Below are 8,434 nucleotides of genomic sequence, written 5' to 3' on the forward strand. Positions count from 1 at the left end.
CTGTGAACGGCTTAATTTCACTCTTATTTCCATTGACTGAGAGACCAGAAGCATTAGAAAATAAACTCAAAGCATCCAAAATAACAGGAACCTGCTTCTCATCTTTTACAAACAGACAGGTGTCATCCGCCAGTTGACTAATTAGAAAAGTATGCTCCGCTACTAGAATACCCTGAACATCTAAGCAATGAGTAATAAAAATATTAAGAAACTCAGCGACCAGTAACCGGAAGTGACGCATCAAAAGGGAGAGCGGTCCATTTAAACCACAGGAAAACAATGGATCGCAGAAAGTTCAGACGCTGAGGAAATGTTAAATGTGTATTTACACTCATATGACGGACCACAGATACAGTTATGAGCCTGCTATGCAGCCAAGAGAGCAGGACAGGCCTGGATTAGACAGAACAACGGTCAGAGGAGACAAATTGAGTTGATGTGAGGAGAACAGGGCAGGTGTTTGGTGAGAGACCAGTGTTAGCTTACAGATATACACACGTTAGCTAATGTAATCAGGCAATAGCAATGCTAGTATTGATACTAGCAGTAATAGAAACTAATAAGCGTTGATCAGGCGTGTCACACTTGTTAATATCCGACACTAACGTTACGTGATATAGCGGCTTCTCCTCACCACAGGACAGAGAGAGATAAACACGTTTTTGTTTCATTATGTGCTTGTGTGGGAAAAGCGAGGCCATGGTCACAGCTGAGGAAAGTGAGTGCTGCAGGGAGTTAGATACCGGGTCTTAGTGGAGAATGTGACCCCCACACTTGATGTGCAGTATCTGACTCCCAGGCTTTGAGGCTTGCTGTCTGAACCCATGTGCTACAGACAGCCTATATGAAATTATTATTATACAAGTTAACTCTATTTAGGCCATGACTACCTATAAGTCACACTTTTTGATGCCATTGGTGTAAGATAATCAATATTGGCAGCATACAGGCAAGTGGTCCGCTGGGCCTATGGTCTTCTGAGCAGCTCTTACCTGCATGTGTTGTGTCAGCCATTAGAAGACAGTTTACAGAGGAAGGAGGACGTTATAAAGGTTTTGAATGGCCCCATTTTGGTGATAATCAATAAAAATAATCACAATCCAGCAGATCTGCATTTATGGTTAATTCAATTCAGTTTTATTTATTTTTTTTTATTTTATTTTATTTATACAGCACTAAGTCATAAATATTATTACACAGCACTGTTAATACCCAACTCAAAACACAACATTTCAACTGTTAATATATATATATATATATATATACACACACCAAACACATACTACCGAAAGAAAAATATACCATGTGACCCATTTAAAAACATTTAACAATCTTTCAGTGTGGGTACAGACAGGAGCATAGACCTCTCCAGGCCAGCAGACATGAGTGTGTTTAGGGCAGAGATCATTTATTACTCTAAAGCTAAATACTAACAATCTTTCATTGTGGGTATCACACTAATGTGTTGTTAAAGTGTGTTAAATGGTGAATGCTGTGCCAGATAGACGCCAACAGCCTGATCTTGTTGATCCTCTGGAGGGATCTGGAGAGAGGAGCAGGTGTAGTGGACATGACAAGACAGTGCTGCCTTCTCGTGGAGCCTGTGGTGACCTGCAGTATAACACTCTCAGACTGATGCATGCTGGGAGAAGCAAACACAAGTTTAGATCACATTCACTGCTGACCATGCTTTTCCACTTGGCCTCCATCACATCTGCATCTCCATTAGGAGTGGAAGCTGCAGTCTAGTAGAGGTGCTTCATAACAGCTGGCCTCCACAGCTTCAGATCTTCACACTCCCATCTTACAAAGCCTTAGAAACACACCACATGACAAAACATTACCAATTAGCTGTGCTAACAATGTCACTAAGCTGTCACTAGACTTGATGCTTATAATATTAGCAAACTGAGGTTAACTTCCCAGCTATGCCTTCTCATATGGTAACGATTTTATACAGTTTTTTAAAAATATAACGTTATTGCTAATGCTTACAAGCTAGCTGCTGTGCTTTACAACAATTTATATACATCCCGTTGTGTCTTATTATTTAAATAATTATGTTCACTGATTTGGTAGATAGCAAATGTTAAAAAACAAGGCTTACTGTGCACAGTTTTCGTGGAGCAGCATCTCTGACGGATCCGTGAGCATCATGTCTCCCGCCGGCGGCCGAACACAGGCTGACCGGGACCCGATGAAGGAACCGCACCAGCTCTGAGTCTCACTCGCTTATTGCTTCAGTATCCCATGTTGAACTGCATCATATCGCCGGGATGATAATCTTCTGGTATAAAGTGATCGCTGAGTTACACACCACGGCGGTGTTTGAAGCAGATGCATTAGTGAAGTCCCATCTCTTCAGCTGCACTAACGCACCGAGGCCCGGAAGATACCGTCCTATTTCTTGTTAGGAAACCTGTGGACTCCATGTCCTGACAGGCTGGAGTTTGTGCAACCTCCACAAACACAATAATTTACCATGACCATGATAAATAGAAATAAACATAACTGCCGAAAACACACTGACTCACGCCCGCTCCACTGAATACCAGCAGAGATGCACACGACTCCCTCTCGTGATGTAATATGACGCGCTGTTGAAAAAAAGCAGTTTTTGAGAACTGTCAAGGAAAGCGTCACTTTTTCTCCTAAATAAAACATTTTCAGATCCTGCATTAACGGTTCATATGGTATTTTCATACAAGGTTATACTCTTTAATGTAGAGGTATACCTTAAAGATTTTGCCTTTGCCAGCGGTTTACTGAATCGAATAGAGAGTTTTCTACACTCATATTTGAACAACTCCCAATTAGAAGATATTGAGACTGATGGTTTTCCTTTAAATTCTTCAATAATATTCTTAATACCTGAACAGTAAGGAGGAGCAGGACAGATATCACTGGATTTAATAAAAGGAGACATGAAATCAGATATAAGCCAATAATCTATACCTGATTTTTTAAGAGATCTGCACTAAACCAAGAATATGAACAAGCATCAGTATGCATAAACCTGTAAGCATCCAATAGAGAAAGGAAGTTACAAAAATCATTAATAATGGTGTTACCTCTGCGTGATTCTTGTTTTGAAGGAAATCTATACATAAGTCAGGAGCTTCTTTAAAATCTCCTCCGACTATTACTGCAGCAGAGGGATATTTACTTTTTAAATCAAAGATTTTAGAAGAAAGATCATGAAAAAAACTGCTGTTTTGCTTATGATTGTTAAAACCATAAACATTGGCCAAGATAAACAAGAAATCTCCCAAAAGAATAACAACAATAATCCATCTGCCCTCAGAAGAAGAAAAGGACTGAAGAATAGAGGATCAAACTAAATCAGATCTCCAGCGGAGAGGTTAGTACATGACAGAATAAAATATCACCTCCCCATTGATTGCACCAAAAAGATTCATCTTTGAAAGAAGAATGCGTTTCTCGAAGAAAATAAATCTCTCTTTTCTGTGACATACAAAATAAAAATAAAGCTTTGCGTTTAGATAAATCACGAATCCCCCGTACATTGAGAGAAAAACAAGAAAGTTTAACTGACATACGAACAATACGAGAAAAACTTTTAACCGCTACAGTAATAAAGAATATATCAAATCTAATACAATAAAGTGTAAAACTTAAAACTTATCCAAACCCCTCTTTAACAGCGTAAACTTATTTTAAACCGTCTCCGCTTAACATATTACAACAATACTGTGTATTTATCAGCTGCTTGTCAACTTCCATACTTTGCCAGTTAACAGTTCCGCAGTGAAAATGGCAATAACCATAACTGGCATAAGAGCACCTAACCTCTAATGTCCATTAGAAGTCAGATATGGTCCGCACAAATCCTCTTTCCATCAACAATAGCAAATGGACCCTTGAAACCAGCACGAAGACCCTCTTTTCGGGCTTTCTCCACCAATGGCCACAGTTTATTCCGGGCTTCCTTCGTTCTCTGCGTCAGGTCCTCTGTTACGTTGGTATATCATAGAATATAACAAAAAGTAGTAAAAATGTCTGGCTAAAGAAAAGGAAAGTTATTATAGAATATGAATACTCCAAATAGTTTTGTGTGCACTTCATATATAAAACATGTTTTTCAGTTTCAGATCACAATTAATCAACCTTACACACAAAATACAGATGAATCAGCAGATGTCAAGGTCTTTTTGCTTTTGCTTTCAGACAAAGTATTAATAACTGATCCTTTTGTAGTCAAGATGTTTTTAGTTAATTCGTGATTTTGAACACTTTTTCCGCTCTACCCATGCAAACCTTTCAAATTAGCCATGTGCTTTTGCTTCTGGTTGTATGGTTCCTCACTGATTTTAACCCTCGGGCCTGACATGAATTCATAAATCAAATATTCACAGATTATGCACACTAACTCCTATATTGTGTCTGTGAGAGCGCAGGAGGTTATATACAGCAGGTTTTAAAGCCAGCCCATCATAGCTGTCACAGAAACTCACTCGTTTTATTTTGTACGACACAAAACATCAACAGAATATCAATCACATTTACAAATAAAAACAATAATAAATATGAAAATAATTTCATCAGGTAAACATGGATACAGTGTCACATGCAAATGAGGACAACATAATATTAAATAGACTAAAACAGACAAACCTGTGCCTTGATGAAAACAAAACAAAAACATTGGGGCGCTCTGCATGCAGCCTCTGGTCTATAGTGAGCAGCATGTGAGGATCACTGCAACCATCTACTGGACAATTCATCAAAATGTTTATTTCCCCCAGAATAAAATTACATAAAATGTGTGTTTATTTAAAATTACAAAAGAAGTGCAGAAGTTGTTAATTACTTTAGGTAATTTTCCTGTTCCTCATTACATATGTTTTCTTGAGGAAGCTCAGAAGTCTCCAATATTGTCAATGTACAATTTTACTCCATTTAATAAACCATAAACATAAAGTCTTTTGTTCAAATACTTGCTGAATGGAAAATTGGTCAAAAATATTAGTAAAAAAAAAGCTTTGTTTGTCATCTTCAGAAAATTCAGTTAATAATCAGGTCTTGATCACTTGATTTATTATTTCACCTTCACATAGTTCCACTAAAGATCACCGGCGCTGTTGCACCCAATTCTATAATCAAATATAACTTTTCCTGGATATCTACTTTACTGCAAAGCTCTCCAACCCTGATGAAACCAGAGGTGGACAAAGTACACAACTCCATTACTCGAGTAAAAGTATAGATACTGCTGGACAAATATTACTCCATTGCTCCATACTTTTAAGTAAAAGTACAAACTTGCTTTTAAAACTACTTGTAAGAACCAAAAGTAAATTTCCTTTTTTGTGTCAACTTTATTGGTGTTGTAATGTATGTAATATTTGCAAAGCCTTATGCCTCTGAAGCAACTCATAATCCATGACACTTACTGAATACACTGACTAGCTTGTAGTAGGCTATCTTTGGAGTATAGAGCTTTTAGGATGTTAAAAACATATCCACCTTGTTTTTCAATGCGGAAGTAAGGCGTTTTCTGTGACCATGTGGGACTTCCGGTTCATTAGCCGCTGTAGAGAAATAACGAGAAGAATAACAACATGCAATAAATGGTAACATTGTTTGCACTACAAACCAGTGTGTTAATAGTTAAAGGGGTCATTGGATGTTTTGCATGTTGTTTGAACATAAATGTATGTTAGCAGTGTATGAACACAATCACATTTTTAAAATTTGAATAAAATGAAAACTAAAAGACTAAAATTTCAAATCACATGAGCCAATATTTATTCACAATAGAACATAGATAACATAACAAATGTTTAAACTGAGAAATTTAAAAATTTTATACACAAGATGAGCTCATTTAAAATGTGATGTCTACTACAGGTCTCAAGATAGTTGGGACGGCGGCATGTTTACCATGGTGTAGCATCTCCTCTTCTTTTCAAACCAGTTTGAAGACGTCTGGGCATCGAGGTTATGAGTTTCTGGAGTTTTGGTGTTGGAATTTGGTCCCATTATCGCCTGATATAGATTTCCAGCTGCTGAAGAGTTCGTGGTCATCTTTGATGTATTTTTTGTTTAATGATGCACCAAAAGTTCTCTATAGGTGAAAGATCTGGACTGCAGGCAGGCCAATTCAGCACCCGGACTCTTCTACTACGAAGCCATGCTGTTGTAATAGCTGCAGTATGTGGTTTTGCATTGTCCTGCTGAAATACACAAGGCCTTCCCTGAAATAGACGTCGTCTGGAGGGGTGCATATGTTGCTCTAAAACCTTTATATACCTTTCAGCATTCATAGTGCCTCCCAAAACATGCAAGCTGCCCGTATGCACTTATGGACCCTCATACCATCAGAGATGCTGGTTTTTGAACTGAACGCTGATAACACGCTGGAAGGTCTCCCTCCTCTTTAGCCCGGAGGACACGGCGTCTGTGATTTCCAACATGAATGTCAAATTTGGACTCGTCTGACCATAGAACACTTTTCCACTTTGAAACAGTCCATTTTAAATGAGCCTTGGCCAACAGGACACTACAGCGCTTCTGGACCATGTTCACATATGGCTTCCTTTTTGCATGATAGAGCTTTAGTTGGCATCTGCAGATGGCACAGCGGATTGTGTTTACCGACAGTGGTTTCTGGAAGTATTCCTGGGCCCATTTATTAATGTCAATGACAGAATCATGCTGATGAGTGATGCAGTGTCATCTGAGGGCCTGAAGACCACAGGCATTCAACAAAGGTCTTCGGCCTTGTCCCTTACGCACAGAGATTTCTCCAGTTTCTCTGAACCTTTGATGATGTCATGCACTGTAGATGATGAGATTTACAAAGCCTTTGCAATTTGACATTGAGGAACATTGTTTTTAAAGGATTCCACAATCTTTTTACACACTCTTTCACAGATTGGAGAGCCTCTGTCCATCTTTACTTCTGGGAGACTCTGCCTCTCTAAGACATACCTTTTATAGCTAATACTGTTACAGACCTGATGTCAATTATTAGTGTGATTTGAAAGTCTTAGTTTTCAATTCATTCAAATATATCATTAATGTTATAGAATGTTATAGGATTTTCATTAAGACCATAATGAAAACTTGTGGAAAATGGGTTTTAACTATTTAGAGGAACAGGAAGAAATAATTAAAAACACTTACATTCTAACATACAGCTCTTAGACTGCACAGAATAGAGAAACATTGCCGATTTTGCAAAAGTTATGAGTAATGAAAGTCATTTTTCTTACAATATCTGACAGCAACAGAAGATAAGATGATATAGTTTAGTCCACAATCCATCTTATCAGTTACTCCTAAACTCCTTATAAGAAAGAAGGGGTTTCTGGTCTAGGTAGAACCAATGGGATACATGTGCTCACATATGATTTTGCTAATTTTTGTAGCCACATGTACCAGAACTGCTGCTCAAAATCCTGTCGGCTGACTGGTTTTCTCATTGCATTACAGACAACATGAGGATGTGCTCCAGATACTTTAGCAAGGACTGTTTACTGTAGTTAAGTAGGTGCTGCATTGAGAGACTATTGAGACTGTATTAAAATAAACTTGTTTCTGGTAATTAATTTGGATTTTGTTGTAGTTCAGTGTAAAGTCTGTGTTTTATTGTAAACAGTGTTAGTAGCAGATGGGAATCTGTAAAGAGTAACCATCATCCTTTTTACTACACTTAAATCCTGTTTTTTGATAGATTTGATTTATATAACTCTTTGAAAAAGTTATGTTTTTATTAACTTATAACCAGATTATTATTGCTTTTATTGCTTCTCCCATTACTAAAGAAAATAACTGCATTCTTGACACTGTTAAAATATTCCACTCATATCCTGAAGAGGGAGCAAGAGATGAGGAAGACAGAGAAAGTGAAACTATTACAGCAGGATCTGTTTTGTCATATGAGGAAGTGAAGTGCATTGAGAGAGAAAAACAGTGAGTATCACGATTTCACAATTATCTTTGATAGCCAAACTCAATCCAGACTGATTTAAAGTGAAGTACAGCAGCAGGATCAGATATTCTGAAAGTAGTTAAAATGACATTAGGAGATAAAACACAGAGTCTGTAAATCGTCTGATTCCAGCTTTACTTTCATTTTAACACAGTGCTCGTCTGAACTTGTTATGCAGTTTGTGAATAATGTGATTCTGTTTAAATAATATCCGGATGAAATACGATACGATTCACCTCTATTAAGCCGGACTGTGCTATTTTCGTCCAATTTTGAGCCGAATTCTGGCTCGTGCGACTCTTTTTTTTTGTCGGGCCCTATTTCCGCTTTGTCGTGTGTCGTTTGTCGTGCAGTGTTTGCTCGGTGTACAGGGGGGAATGAGAAGCGATTAGCCTCTCCCGACAGGCAATCGGATGGTCGGGTGAATTTCTGACATATCACCCCTCGTGAGGGTATCGCACAGCTGAAGCAGAGCTA

At 38.1% G+C, this 8,434-nt stretch overlaps 1 protein-coding gene across 1 annotated transcript in view; it reads left to right on the forward strand.

Moving 5' to 3' along the window:
• Positions 1-7,861: 7,861 nt before the first annotated feature.
• Positions 7,862-8,434, forward strand: part of LOC306874657 (NLR family CARD domain-containing protein 3-like) — a 99,776-nt gene continuing 99,203 nt past the window's right edge. The window contains exon 1 of the mRNA XM_079424850.1: positions 7,862-7,938. The gene's annotated coding sequence lies outside the window, so the exon portion shown is untranslated. The remainder of the gene's footprint in view (positions 7,939-8,434) is intronic.

This window comes from Barbus barbus (assembly GCF_936440315.1).
Source record: "Barbus barbus genome assembly, chromosome: 9".
Taxonomy (NCBI): Eukaryota; Metazoa; Chordata; class Actinopteri; order Cypriniformes; family Cyprinidae; genus Barbus; species Barbus barbus.